General features: G+C 37.2%; 1 protein-coding gene across 3 annotated transcripts in view; it reads left to right on the top strand.

Annotated features, from left to right (window-relative positions):
* Positions 1-16,317, top strand: part of GRID2 (glutamate ionotropic receptor delta type subunit 2) — a 1,729,520-nt gene that overhangs the window by 244,398 nt on the left and 1,468,805 nt on the right. The gene's annotated exons all lie outside the window — the stretch shown is intronic.

Below are 16,317 nucleotides of genomic sequence, written 5' to 3'. Positions count from 1 at the left end.
AGGTAAAGTGGCCTGGTACTTCCATCTGTTTAAGAATTTCCCACAGTTTGTTGTGATCCACATAGTCAAAGGCTTTAGCACAGTCAAGAAAGCAGAAGTAGATGTTTTTCTGGAACATCTTTTTCTTCATGATTCAGCAAATGTTGGCAATTTGACCTCTGGTTCCTCTGCCTTTTCTAAACCCAGCTTGTACAGCTGGACGTTGTTGGTTCACGTACTGCTGAAGCCTAGCTTGAACGATTTTGAGCATAACCTTACTAACATGTGGAATAAGCACAGTTGCATTGTATGTAGTTTTAGCCGTCAAGTCCAGCTTAGACAAGCAGGGTTTTCAAAAGTGTGATGTGGCAGGAGAATGAGAAACAAAATGCAAGAGTTCACTGAAAGGCAAGGATCAGGGGACCAATACCACTCCAAGGTGAAGGTGCTAAAATGGAATCCAGGCCAGCACTTACAGCCCTGAAGGAAGGAATGTGCAGGGAGTTAAGCTATAAATCATGTGGCCCTCAAGGCAAAAGAACAAAGTGATCATTAACCACTGAGTAACTAAGAAGCACTGCTGCTGCTGCTGCTAAGTCACTTCAGTCGTGTCCGACTCTGTGTGACCCCATAGATGGAAGCCCACCAGGCTCCCCCGTCCCTGGGATTCTCCAGGCAAGAACACTGGAGTGGGTTGCCATTTCCTTCTCCAATGTGTGAAAGTGAAAAGTGAAAGTAAAGTTGCTCAGTTGTGTCCGACTCTTAGCGACCCCACGAACTGCAGCCTACCAGGCTCCTCCATCCATGGGATTTTCTAGGCAAGAGTACTGGAGTGGCTTGCCATTGCCTTCTCAGAAGGCAGCACTAATCATTAGCACTTCTCAGAAGAAGCACTAATCATTATCAAATCAGTAACTAAGACTAATATTCTTATCTATATATTTTCCTCCAGATACATATAACATGTGACTCTGAGATGCCAGTTGGGAAACAGTCTGGTGTCGGTTTTCAACCCCAGGATCATATCTGGTTTTCAAGATTATGAACTGTTCCCTTTGGATTTGTTCCAAGAGCCTCATGCCTATAGCATCCAGTTTATCAGTAATTATAAATTCTTTTTGCAACTCTTCCAGGTCCTGCTTTTCTTTTATCCTTCCTGTCTCTTACATTAACATTGTTTGTCATTGCCCTTCTTTGGAATTGGAATGGAAACTGAGCTTTTCCAGTTGTGTGGCCACTGCTGAGTTGATATTATCAGCCACTGCTGATGATATTTTGAGTGCAGCTCTTTAGCAGCAGCATCTTTTATGATTTTAAATAACTCAGCTGGAATTCCATCACCTGCAATAGCTTTGTTCATAGTAATGCTTCCTAAGGCCACTTAACTTCATGTTCCAGGATGTCTGGCTCTAGATGAATGACTATAACATCACGGTTATCTCAGTTATTTTATATTCTATGTATAAGTAAAATTGTGCAATATTTCTGTTTTATTTGTCTTGCTTATTTTGCTCAACATAATATCTTCCAGCTTCACCCATGCTGTCACTATGTATCTCTTTATCCATTTATCCATGGAAGGACCTTACATTGTTTAAACATCTTGACTATTATAAATAATACTGTAGTAAGCTTTGGAGTGCAGATGTCTACTTTTGCAATACTGATTTCAGACCCTTTGTCTATATATACAGAAATGGGCTGATAAATCATACAGTGGTTATACTTTTACTTATTTTTTGTTCTCTTCATTTTTCCTTTCTGCTTTTTATTTTGTTTGTTTTCTTTTTTTTCTCATAATGGAAACCCTAATAGGTGAAGAAATATCTCCTTGTGATTTTGATCTCTCTGAAGATTATATCTCTATGAAAATCCTGATGGCATTGTGTACAGAAATAGAAAAAAAAAATCCTAAATCCATATGGAAATAGAAATCCAAATCATCAAAATAATCTTTAGAAAGAACAATAAAACTGGTGTTTTCATGCAACCTGATTTTAAAATGTATTACAAAGCTACAGTTTAAAAAAAAATAGTACTGACATAAAGACAGACATTTAGAGCATTGGAATAGAATATAGAGCCCAGAAATAACTTGTATGTATACAGTCAATTTGATCTTTGACAAAGGTGCTAAGACTACACAGTGGAAGATTTATCTTTTTAATTATGTTTGGGAAATTGGATATCTACATGCAGAAGAATGAAGTTTCATTTATCTTACATGGTATACAAAAATGAACTCAAGATGAATTTAAGACTAAAAGCTAAGACCTGAAACTGAAAAACTCCTGTATAAGGAAAACCTTCATAAAATTGGCCTCAGCAATGATTTTTTGGCTATAACCCCAAAAGCACAGGCAATGAAAATTAAAATAGACAACTGGGAGTACATCAAACTAAAAGTTTTCTGCAGATCTGGTCACTATCTAAAATATATAAGGAACTCCTACAACTCAATAGCAAAGAAGTAAATAATACAATTAAAAATAGGGAAAGCACTTAGCAAATATTTCTCTAAAGAAAGCTTAAGTTTGCCACTAGATACATGTAAAGATGCTTAACATCTGTAATAGACTTTTAATGTTGTGTGTTGTTGTAAGGATACAGCTCAGAGAAATGGATATAAAGCATAATTAAATAATAAAACTATTATTGCTTCCTTTTGCTAGATTGTTTTACATCCGTTTCATGTAAACTATCAAATTTATTTACATGTATTGTTTATAGCTGAAACTGCAATACTTTGGCCACCTCATGCGACGAGTTGACTCACTGGGAAAGACTCTTATGCTGGGAAAGGTTGGGGGCGGGAGGAGACGGGGACTACAGAGAATGAGATGGCTGGGTGGCATCACCAACTCTGTGGACATGAGTTTGAGTGAACTTCGGAAGTTGGTGATGGACAAGGAGGCCTGGCGTGCTGTGTTTCATGGGGTCGCAGAGAGTCGGACATGACTGAGTGACTGAACTGAACTGAACTGATTGTTTATAGTCTTTCATTCTTATCCTTTTAGTGTCTTTGGTATCTGTAGTTATATGTTATCTTTTATTATTGATATTGATTATAGTGTAGCTTCTCATTATTAATGCTCCTTTTGGTTAGAGGTATGTCATCTTTATTGATCTTCCCAAGTTATACTTTTAATTTCATTGACTTTTCTTATTGTTTTCTGTTTAATTTATTTTTTTCTCATTTTATTTATTATTTCCTCCTTTCAAACAAGTTTAATTTGAATTTAATTTGCTCACTTTTTCTATTTTCTTAAGGTGGAAACAGATCTTTATTAATTCTTGCCTTTGACTCTAAGCATTTATTATGTTACATTTTATAGTTGCCTTATTTTTACATTTTGGTGCTCTTCATTCTTTATGAAAGTGACTCAAATTTCAATTTTTTTCATACTTCTTGTGCAGAAAAATTTCCTTAGCATTATTGGAAAAGGTTCTCTGGCATTTAAATCTTTCAATTTTTGTCTGAATATGTTTTCAATCCCCTTTTATTTTTAGAAGATGTTTTTACTCGACATAAAGCACTAAATTAAATTGATTTTCTTTCAGTGCTTTCAACATATCCAAGATAGCACTGCACTGTCTTTATGTTCCTAATAAGTGTGCTCTGTAATCCTTGCCTTTTGTTCTTCCATATGGTATATTCCACCCCACCTCCACGTCCCTCAGCAATGTTTTCAGCATTTCCTATTTTTCTTTGATTTTCAGCAGTTTGTCAGTGTGGCTTTAGATATTTGTGTGTTTTTAAAATTTTTTGTTTGTTCATTTTTCTCTTGTTACATTGTGATATCTGGTATTCTTAGACTGGTGTTTTTTGTTTCTTTGATTCCTGGCTGTGATTAACTGTGTTAAATTCTGGTCATTATCTGTTCATATATTTCTTTTGCCTATTTGCTTTTTCCTTTTGAGACCCCAGTTTCATATATACTGGATAGACCATTTGATATTGTCTCATAGCTTATGAATGCTCCATTCAACTTTTATTTTTTCCTTTTTCCCTTTAGGTTTATGAAACTTCTTTTGACCTATCTTCAGGTTCACTGCCTCAACTGCATCTAGTCTGTTGATGTAATTTTTGTCTCTGATATTTATATGTAGTTATTTCCTGATTTCTACACTTTTAATAATGTTTAAATATTATTTTACTCTATTTAGGTATAAAAAGTTGCAAGAGAATACATGTCCCAATCACCAATAGGAAAAAGCTGAACAATTTACAAAATCAAAAGTTTTGTTTAGCCCATCAAAGAGTAGAAGTCACAAGGCAAACAAATAACCTATTCCCTAGCACGTCAGTTTGAAGTTACTCAGATACCCTGTCACAAGGGAACTTAGTATTCACTCACAGCAGTCTTCATTGGGTGCTTTTGAGGACTATTGGTGGTATGAGAGAACACTAGGGAGATACTTCAGTGGTATTGGAAGGAATGAAGTAATTGACTGCTTCAGACAGACAGTTGTGAAGTTCCAGCCACTTCTAGACTCTCATATGATACTTCTAAAGTCACTGGGATATGGGAAAAAAATTCACCACTAGGAATAAGGCAAAACTCCATTGTTTTTGAAGTCAAAATATATGCAAATCCGTTCTGACTCTGGGGAAGGGATAGGAAATTCTGTTGCTTCCTGGGACCCAGTCAAAGACCCATTCATGCTTGGGAAAGGTAGAAGAAAATTCACGCTGAATTACTCCTTGAAGGAGTATCGAGGAATCATGTCAGGCTCATTTGTTTGTACTGAGAGCAAAAGGCCTTTCCTTTTGGGGAAAGGACTACAAATTATCTTTCAATGAAAACTAATCACAGATAAAGGCAAAGTTTTTGGCTCCTATGGGGAGCAGGGATAGATTTAAATGCTAAGAATCTCCAACCAAGAAGACTCAGGAACACAAAAATTGTCTTAAAATTGTTACTAAACCAGGGCAGCAGAAAAACCACCCACTTTACACCATGAGCTCACCTATAGTATCTTTCTCATAGTGCTGTTATGATGATTGTATTAGCCATTAGATACAAAGCATAGTAACCTGGGTTCAATCCCTGGGTTGGGAAGATCCCCTGGAGAAGAGAATGGCAATCCACTCTAGTATTCTTACCTGGAGAATTGCATGGACATAGAAGCCTGGTGGGCTACAGTCCACGAAGTACCAAAAAATCAGACATGACTGAGTAACTAAGTTTTTCAGTTTTATTAAGCATAGTGCTTGGGTGAGTAAGGTCTCAGAAAATGTTACTACCAATAAAAGTATTAAAAATGGATAAATTAAATATGAAGTAATTATGGTTACTTTTACTATTCCTATTACTACAAGCAATAATAATAAAAATGGGGATTTAGGAGGTTTTGATTGCACTCTAATGTCAGTAACTGCATGTGTGCTCAGTCATATCCGATTCTTTGTGACCTCATGGACTGTAGCCCACCAGGTTCCTCTCTCCATGGCATTTTCCAGGCAAGAATACTGGAGTGGATTGACTTTAAAAAATACTTTAACTTAAAATTTAAAAAAATTATTTGTATCTAGTTTTTGGGCTTCCCTGGTGACTCAGACAGTGAAGAATCTGCCTGCAATACAGGAGACTCAGATTCAGTCCCTGAGTCAGGAAGATCCTGTAGGGAAGGAAATGGCAACCCACTCCAGTATTCTTGCCTGGATAATTCCATGGACAGAGGAGACTGGTGGGCTACCATGGGGTTGCAAAGAGTTGGACATGACTGAAGCTACTAACCCTTTTGGTGCGTAGAATATACATTTTATTTAATTCTTTAAAAAATTATTTGCTTCCATTTTACAACAAGTCTTCTGGATATAGAAAGAATAATGGAAATGAGTTATTTTAATGAAAATCACTTAAAAACTTTGCTGACCAATGATTTTAAAAGGATATTGAAGTTGAAGTTTTTGCTTTTGCGATAGTAATTCCGTAGTAGACTTTTCCTATTTTTCCCTTGCTCCTTTCACAGTTGGCATCAATAGAAATATAGATCAATGGAACAAAATACAAAGCCCAGAGATAAATCCACGCACCTATCGACACATTATCTTTGACAAAGGAGGAAAGAATATAAAATGGAGAAAAGACAGTCTCTTTAACAAGTGATGCTGGGAAAACTGGTCAGCCACTTGTAAAAGAATGAAACTAGAACACTTCCTAACACCATACACCAAAATAAACTCAAAATGGATTAGAGAGCTAAATGTAAGACCAGAAACTATAAAACTCCTAGAGGAGAACGTAGGCAAAACACTCTGACATAAATCACAGCAGGAACCTCCAAGACCCACCTCCCAGAATATTGGAAATAAAAGCAAAAATAAACAAATGGGACCTAATTAAAATCAAAAGCGTCTGCACAGCAAAGGAAACTATAAGCAAGGTGAAAAGACAGCCTTCAGAATGGGGGAAAATAATAGCAAATGAAGCAACTGATAAAGGATTAATCTCCAAAATATACAAGCAGCTCCTATAGTTCAATTCCGGAAAAATAAATGACCCAATCAAAAAATGGGCCAAAATCTAAACAGACATTTCTCCAAAGAAGACATAAAGATGGCTAATAAACACATGAAAAAATGCTCAACATCCCTCATAATCAGAGAAATGCAAATCAAAACCACAATGAGATACCATTTCACACCAGTTAGAATGGCTGCTATCCGAAAGTCTACATGCAATAAATGCTGGAGAGGGTGTGGAGAGAAGGGAACCCTCTTACACTGTTGGTGGGAATACAAACTAGTATAGCCACTATGGAGAACAGTGTGGAGATTCCTCAAAAAACTGGAAATAGAACTGCCATATGATCCAGCAATCGCACTTCTGGGCATACACACCGAGGAAACCAGAATTGAAAGAGGCACGTGTACTCCAATGTTCATTGCAGAACTGTTTATAATAGCCAGGACATGGAAGCAACCTAGATGTCCATCTGCAGATGAATGGATAAGAAAGCTTTGGTACATATACACAATGGAGTATTCAGTTCAGTTCAGTTCGGTCGCTCAGTCGTGTCTGACCCTCCGCGACCCCATGAATCACAGCACGCCAGGCCTCCCTGTCCATCACCAACTCCTGGGGTCCACCCAAACCCATGTCCATTGAGTCAGTGATGCCATCCAGCCATCTCATTCTCTGTCGTCCCCTTCTCCTCCTGCCCCCAACCTTTCCTAGCATCAGAGTATTTTCCAGTGAGTCAACTCGTCGCATGAGGTGGCCAAAGTATTGCAGTTTCAACTTTAGCATCAGTCCTTCCAATGAACAGCCAGGATTGATCTCCTTTAGAATGGACTGGTTTGCTCTCCTTGCAGTCCAAGGGACTCTCAAGAGTCTTATCCAACACCACAGTTCAAAAGCATCAATTCTTCGGCGATCTCAGCCATTAAAAAGAATGCATTTGAACCAGTTCTAATGAGGTGGATGAAACTAGAGCCTGTTATACAGAGTGAAGTAAGCCAGAAAGAAAAACACCAATACAGTATACTAACGCATATATATGGAATTTAGAAAGATGCAAATGATAACCCTGTATACGAGAGAGCAAAAGAGACACAGATGTATAAAACAGTCTTTGGGACTCTGTGGGAGAGGGTGAGGGTGGGACGGTTTGGGAGAATGGCATTGAAACATGTATATTATCATATGTGAAACGAATCGCCAGTTCAGGGTTGATGCATGTTACAGGATGCTCCGGGCTGGTATGCGGGGATGACCCAGAGGGAGGATAAGGGGAGGAGGGAGGAGGGAGGGGGGTTCGGGAGGGGGATCTCATGTACACCCAGGGCGGATTCATGTCAATATATGACAAAACCAACCAATATAATATTGTAAAATAATTAGCCTCTAATAAAAATTAAAAAGAAAAGGCTTGTATGACATTGAACCATTAGGAAAAGGAAGAACTCCAACATTGTTCCTCAGGCTAGTCCTAGGGTATGTACAAATTTAAACAAATCTGGACTTAGTGTGGAGAATCTTAATTGAAAGCGTTATTGCACTTAAGGAAATGAGGATTGTTGTATTGGTGCAGGTATGTTCTTGTAATAGGGGTAGGGGACTATTGCAATATGGAAAATCTATAAGTATATCTGCAGGTGTATCAAATGGCATCAGAAAAGAGCTTTTCTTTGGCAAGGAGGAGTATATATGCTAGAAATAACTGGATGTGGAGAAATGGGATGAGTGGTAGTGTGTTAGGACAGTTGATCAGTGAGTATTTTTCCCTGAGGTTAGCCAGTTCTCAAGAGAGACTATGAAGAAGGAGTTTTTCAATATTGCAGTGTTGAGTAAACATCCAGGAACCTAGGGAAGGAACCATACCTGACTAAATTTTGGTCAAGTTAGTGGGCATTTTGTCCAGATTGTTCAGTGAGGATGAACAGTTTACCTAATAATTTAGGAGAATAAGAATAAGAATTTTGAGAGTCTTTGTCTGCCCTTGTCATGGGTACATAGAGGTTCACCGATGAATCTTATGTGGGCTTTCCCTGTGGCACTCACTGGTAAAGGATCTGCCTACCAATGAAGGAGATGCACGAGAGGCGGGTTTGCTCCTTGAGTTGGGAAGATCCCTTGGAGTGGGAAATGACCTCACTCCAGTATTCTTGCCTGGAAAATTTCATGGTCAGAGGAGCCTGGTGGGCTACAGTCCAGTCCATGGGGCCACAAAGAGTTGGACCCAACTGAGCTACTGAACACACAGCAGCACATGAATCTTATCTAAGCCTTTCAAGGAAAAGTTGTTCTTTGTAGTTAGCCATTTCTGGGAAAAAGATTGTGGAAGACAAGTGCCTCAGTCACAGGGAAATATAAGTCAGATTGGCTAATCATTACCTCAACTTACATACCACCAAGGAACTGAAGGGTGCAAACCAGAAGAACTGGATGCCTGACCTTTCTTATTATACTCTACCAATACATCATGCACAAAAGTGTTGGTGCTAGTTCACCCTATGCCATAATTTTTCCCACAGTGTGAGTTTTGGAATAGTGAATATTTTCCTTTTGTTTTGCATTCTGTTTTTTTTTCTCTAGTTTTATTGAGATATAGTTGGCATATAACATCATACTAGTTTAAAGTATACAGTATAATGATTTGATATATGTAGCATATTTGTGGAATGATTATTATAAGCAGTTTATTTAAATCACAGTTATTCATTGAACTATTTTTCTCTGCATATTAATACTTCAAAACATGTCAGAAACATGTTATTAGATCTATCAAAAGCATATTCAGACACTCACTAGTTAGTCAGAGTTTCAATTTTATGAAAGTCTTTCTCAAAATTGTTGGTTTATTTTGATTGGCACAAATGAGTATATCCATGTATAACAGTAGAAACAAAACTATGTTATTGGAGGAATGGAACCATCTTTTTAATTAAACACTGATGAAATAAAGCATTTAATTTATTCATCATTGAAAGTAAATGATTTCTCTTGAAATAAAAGTTGAATGTCCTAATCAATTTATTAAAATTTGAAAATCGAAGAGGGTGATGTTTGTAGAAGCTACTTCTCTGTCTGAGGAAGTGTTTCAAATAATACAACTGAAAGAATATTTCCTCAAAATTAGTCACCAAGGTCACTGTTTTTAAATAATTTATTTGATTGTGATTTTGCTGAAGAAGAATTTTATCTGGGAGCTAAGAATTTTCATGGTCATGTTTTATAACAACAGGTCGTGTCATTGCATCATTAAAGTTCTTTGACTCTGTGTTTTCTTTCTAGTATAAATTGATGAGGTAGTGGATATATGAAAATTTATTCTGCCTGTTTGTAGCCATCATCATATTCAGAATTAAAAAATGCATTTGTATGGTGTGGGTTATAGTGGATGGTAGATGATCAGAATTAATTAGTAATGCAGAGTTAGATGTACAAATTAGAGATGTCATCATCGGTGGTTTGTGAAAATTGGAATGCTAGCCTTCTTATATGCTTATTTCTGTTCATTTCATAAGCCACTACACAACATTGTGATCCAATCAGTTTAGTGTATTTATCTTAAGTCTTTATTAGAATTACAAATGTACACATGCTTTATTCAGGTGGACAGCATGCTGAAGTCAATAGATTTCCAAGGTGATTTAGACTCTGAATAATTATTTCACTGGTTTATTGAGCTCACATCAATTAAAGACAATTACTATATCATATTGAAAAAGTCATGTCGAATAATTGCTATCACACATTCATTAACTTGGAAAAACTGAAATGTTGATTCTAAATCAATATTATTAACACTAAATTACTATGTACTCACTTTTTTTGTGACAAAAGTCTGTATAGTCAAAGCTATGGTTTTTCCAGTAGTCATGTATGGATGTTAGAGTTGGACCATAAAGAAAGCTGAGCACTGAAGAATTTATGCTTTTGAACCTTGGTGTTGGAGAAAACTCTTGAGAGTCTCTTGGACTGCAAGGAGATCCAACCAGTCAATCCTAAAGGAAATCAACCTGGCATAATCATTGTTTGGCCACCTGATGCAAAGAACTGACTCATTAGAAAAGACCCTGCTCCTGGGAAAGATTGAAAGTGGGAGAACGGGATGACAGAGGATGAGATGGTTGGATGGTATCACCGACTTGTTGAGCAAGCTCTGGTAGTAGTTGGTGATGGACAGGGAAGCCTGGCATGCTGCAGTCCATGGGGTCACAGAGAATTGCACATGACTGAGCGACTGACCTGAACATTTATGCTGAAACCCAGTATAAAATTCTATATGGAAAAGTCTCTTAGCATGGCGTTTATGGAAATTTCAAAGGAGGTAGTTACTCCAAAGTTTCTTTTAAAAGTATTTTGGGATCTTGATGCCATTTTGATTCTCTCCACATTATCAATATTAATCTTAAAAAGTCTATAAAGAACATATTCAAATACTAATGAATTATTTTTATTTTTCATCGTTAGTTAACCATAAGTGTCCTAAATGAATAATAAATCCATGCAATTGGAACTCAACATCCATTACCCTACTTAAGAATAAGAGCAAAAATAGATTAGAAAGGAAGAGGAGAAATATCTGGAGTAGGAGTTGATAAGCTAGTGTTACCCTTATATATTTTATCTTCCTTTACTTATCTCTCTTCCCTACTGGATAGCAAGCAACTTATAATAAGGCAGATTCTCGGTCTTGTTCATGATTATATGTTAGGCACCTGGCCTTTTCCCTTGACATTCCTCAACAAATATTTGCTGAATCACTGTTCTGAAAATAGTCAGTGGGTGACTGAAACAGTTATTTGTAAACTTCTTAAAATAAGGTTTGTGCCTGAAAGATCAACTACAAGTGTATATACTCATCTTGCGTTAGTAACATCTTGGTTACTTTATATGTTATACTTCCATTTCTGTAGATTCTAAAAGCACTAGTCCTGCTTTTCTCACTGTATATTAATGCTTTTATGTTCTGCTGTAACTACATATTCCCCAGATGTAGCATGAGCCTTCTAGTGTCCTTTGCTCATAGCTATCAGCTCAGTTCAGTTCACATAATAATTGGTTTACAGTCATAAACTAAAAACTGGTATCACTGCCAAAACCAGAGAGTGTTTTACTTCGTTCCCTTTTCTTACCATTTGACAAAGGTGCTATCACTGCTGACATTTCTTATTTTATTGAATTTTAATTTTTTCATTGTCATGTTTTACACGTTTTTCTCAATCAAGACACTGTCTTTTACATAGGTGGAATTTCTTAAATAAATTTTGATTACCTTATGTTATTCCCATCTGTGAGCCCATTTCTGTTCCCTTTGTATTTTCTCTGATTTTTAGATATTTTAGAGAATACAGTCTTAGCTATGTTTCCATGTTTAATGCTTAGACACATAATTATTCTAATCCTTTAAACCTTTGATTAGAAAACAAGAATATGGTCTCTTTTGCTGGATCTGTTTATGTGTATGTAGTGAATATGTTGACATGATGTCAAGACAAGAGCACTTCATTGTCACCATTTTACAGATTCATTGTGTGTAAAATTAGATGAGTATTAATTATTCTATGATTTATTCAGAGCATGTTTAGGACACTGCAATTTCTAACCCTTTATCGTGTCGTTGTATAGAACACTGTTTGGTCATGTGCATTAAATAGCTAAGTCAAGGTGATTTTTAGATTAATTTAGTAATACTGTTTTCAAACGAGGCATTGTATATTTTCCTTAATTTTTCAAAAAATATAAAGGTGAATAAGGAGATTTTCTATGAAATGTTCTTGCCTTGAAGTCAGCATAGTCCCAGAATCTGAATCTCTAGTTATTCATAAGCTTGATTATTTAAAATAGTTTTTAGCTCTTCCTGTCTTGAAAAGCTTGTGTACATTCACCAGGACCAGGTGGAATTTATAAGGATGATCTCTCCTTAAGACAAGTCTTACAAAGACTTTGAATATAAAAATGGACTTTATTAAATTTGCTGGTTTCCAATAAGTATATTTTCCGTTCCGTTCAGTCGCTCAGTCTGTCCGACTCTTTGCGACCCCATGGACTGTAGCCTACCAGGCTTCTCCGTCCGTGGGATTCTCCAGGCAAGAATACTGGAGTGGGTTACCGTTTCCTTCTCCAGGAGATCTTCCCGACCCAGGGATCGAACCCAGGTCTCCCGCATTGGAGGCAGACGCTTTAACCTCTGAGCCACCAGGGAAAGACTCTAATGAACTGTGAGGAGCAGTTCTCTTCCTTGGCTATTATAACTTGGTTGTAATCTCTGACATTAGAGAGTTCTCTGATAGTAAAGTAGTCTCAAGAATTAAACCCGCCTCGGTGGTAATTAGCAACAAGTGGGGCCAAATGTTTTGAGTAAAGTGGGTTTTATTTTATAACCAGTGTGTTTATATTATAGTGTGCTTGCCTGCGTGTGTAGTCACTTAGTCATATCTGACTCCTTGTGATCCTATAGACTGTAGCCCATCAGTCTCCTTTCTTCATGGGATTTTTCAGGCAAGAATACTGTGGTGGGTTATAACAAGGTAGGCAATTGGGTAAATATATCCTAGCATGTATCACTGAGCGTTTGAGTGAGGATTATTTCCTAATGACCACTATTTAGAATGCTGATGTTCAGAGTGTCCTGTCATATACTCTGATACTCCTGGGTACATAACAGGAGCACATTTTTATATCCACAAAGCTTCTGTCTAGTTTCAGTCCATTTTTGTATATGATCTGAGGCACAAACATTCCAGTGCTTCTTTGGTGAATAAGTGGTACCACTCTAAACCTGGAATATGAAGCTTAAAGGCTTCTTGAGACCAACAAATTCTTAAATGATACGTGACATAATAAGTAGTAAGGAGTCATACATGGAGTCCTGTGACATGAATATAATTGTCAAAAATGACCTTAATGGAACAATGTTTGGGGAAAAATTGAATATAAATTTTTTAAGGGTTGATACTACTGTTTTTCCATGGAGGAAAGGAATGTAATTCAACATTTACTATCACATTTGAATGATCTTACATATTTTAGAATCTCATAACCTTTAGTTGTTTCTAAAGCAGATAACCAGAATACACAAAGTAACCAGTTAAACATTTTTCCCCAAATTGAAGCATTTGCAAGAAAACATCACGTATACTGATTTAATCTCACATATCTAGGTTAAATATAAGCACAGTATGACTTGAAGATGGCTTCCCTGGTGGCTCAGAGGGTAAAGAATCTGCATGCAGTGTGAGAGACCTGGCTTCAGTCTTCTGGGTAAGGAAGATCCTCTGGAGAAGGGAATGGCTACCCATTCCAATATTCTTGCCTAGAGAATTCCATGGATAGGGGAGCCTGGTGGACTACAGTCCATGGGTTTGCAAAGAGTCAGACATGACTGACTGACTAACACACACACTCACACACACACACACAGACACACAAGATTTGAAGAATCTATAGAAAATACAGAGCTTGACCCGCCCCCCCCAAAGCATTAACATTTTGAACTTCTACTACTTAACTAAATTTATAATATCTTCTTTCTTCTCTTGTCTTCCCTTCCCTCCTCTCCTCCAGCTTTCCTTTCCCTACCCTTTTTTCTTCCTTTTATTTGGATATTTTTGTCCAAGAGCAAAATGTCTCAGTGTTCTACCCCTTATGAGATTGAAAATTCTCTGAAATCAATCAAACTTATTAGGAGATTGTCTCATAACTATTTTATCTCATCAATGATTTCTTCCAGATTAAACTTTATTTTGTTCATGTGAACATATATTTGTGTCTTTGGACCTTATTTCTTTGTTTTGGGGAAAGAGTTTTTAAATTTTATTTTTTTCTTTTCTTTAATCCTGGATAGTTGGCCAGCTTTTTCTAGGAAACAAAATTAGTTTTTATACATTTGTTACATGTATATCAGAAGATATTTTATTCATTGAGCATCAGATACAGGATCATTAGAATTAACAGGATGGAGACATGGAAAAATTTAAATGCATTACTTATTTTACTTGTTTCGTCAGAAAAATGATACTGATTTTATTGATTATCAATGATAACAAAATCATTGAATAGGTTCTATGAGTTAGTATTATCTCATCTAATCTTCACAAATGTCTAAAGGAAGACTTGCTAAGGGTTACCAAGATACAGAGATATCAGGTGCCAGAGTAAAGTGTGAGACTGCTTGTGTAATTGCTGGCACTCATAAGCACTGGACTGAAATGATTTTGTTATACATGAAGTACAAAATATGTATTTTAACAGTAATTTTTTTTGATTTTATGCATTTTACATTTTTGTATCATATAAGTAATATTTCTAATTTTACCAGAAAAAGGACTATGCACATAATAGACACTTAATGCATATTTTAAAAAAGGAAAATTGCTATTAAAAGTAATTCAACTTTAATATCACATTCTGCAGTAATATTGCTTGATTAGATAAGTACAACAGTAATTTTATTATAATTTTTATATATTTGACTTAGGATAAACACAAAGTAAATGCTATAATAGAAGAAATAAGTTCAGTTCAGTTCAGTCGCTCAGTCGTGTCCGACTCTTTGCGACCCCATGCATCACAGAATGCCAGGCCTCCCTGTCCATCACCAACTCCCGGAGTTCACTCAAACTCATGTCCATCGAGTCGATGATGCCATCCAGCCATCTCATTCTCTGTCGTCCCCTTCTCCTCCCGCCCCCAACCTTTCCCAGCATCAGTCTTTTCCAGTGAGTCAACTCGTCGCATGAGGTGGCCAAAGTATTGCAGTTTCAGCTTTAGCATCAGTCCTTCTCCAGTGAACACCCAGGATTGATCTCCTTTAGAAAGGACTGGTTGGATCTCCTTGCAATCCAAGGGACTCTCAAGAGTATTCTCCAGCACCACAGTTCAAAAGCATCAATTCTTCAGCGATCAGCCTTTTTCACAGTCCAACTCTCATATCCATACGTGACCATGGGAAAAACCATAGCCTTGACTAGATGGACCTTGGTTGGCAAAGTAATGTCTCTACTTTTTAATATACTATCTAGGTTGGTCATAACTTTCCTTCCAAGGAGTAAGCGTCTTTTAATTTCATGGCTGCAATCAGCATCTGCAGTGATTTTGGAGTTCCCAAAAATAAAGTCTGACACTGTCTCCACTGTTTTTCCATCTATTTCCCATGAAGTGATGGGACCAGATGCCATGATCTTTGTTTTCTGAATGTTGAGCTTCAAGCCAACCTTTTCACTCTCCTCTTTCACTTTCATCAAGAGGCTTTTGAGTCCTCTTCATTTTCCGCCATAAGGGTGGTGTCATCTGCATATCTGAGGTTATTGATATTTCTCCCAGCAATCCTGATTCCAGCTTGTGCTTCTTCCAGCCCAGCGTTCCTCATGATGTAGTCTGCATATTAGTTAAATAAGCAAGGTGACAATATACAGCCTTGACGTATCCCTTTTCCTATTTGGAACAAGTCTGTTGTTCCATGTCCAGTTCTGACTGTTGCTTCCTGACCTGCATACAGGTTTCTCAAGAGGCAGGTCAGGTGGTCTGGGATTCCCATCTCTTTCAGAATGTTCCACAGTTTATTGTGATCCACACAGTCAAAGGCTTTGGCATAGTCAATGAAGCAGAAATAGATGTTTTTCTGGAACTCTCTTGCTTTCTCCATGATCCAGCGGATGTTGGCAATTTGATCTCTGGTGCCTCTGCCTTTTCTAAAACCTGCTTGAACATCTGGGAGTTCACGGTTCGCATATTGCTGAAGCCTGGCTTGGAGAATTTTGAGCATGACTTTCCTAGCATGTGAGATGAGTGCAATTGTGCGGTAGTTTGAGCATTCTTTGGCATTGCCTTTCTTTGGGAAAGGACCTTTTCCAGTCCTGTGGCCACTGCTGAGTTTTCCAAA

The sequence above is a fragment of the Moschus berezovskii genome, chromosome 5, assembly GCF_049115385.1.
Source record: "Moschus berezovskii isolate FMDL1 chromosome 5, NW_MosBer_1.0, whole genome shotgun sequence".
NCBI classification, from domain to species: Eukaryota; Metazoa; Chordata; class Mammalia; order Artiodactyla; family Moschidae; genus Moschus; species Moschus berezovskii.
The sequence above is the reverse complement of the archived record's forward strand: the minus strand, read 5'-3'. Positions and strand labels throughout refer to the sequence as shown.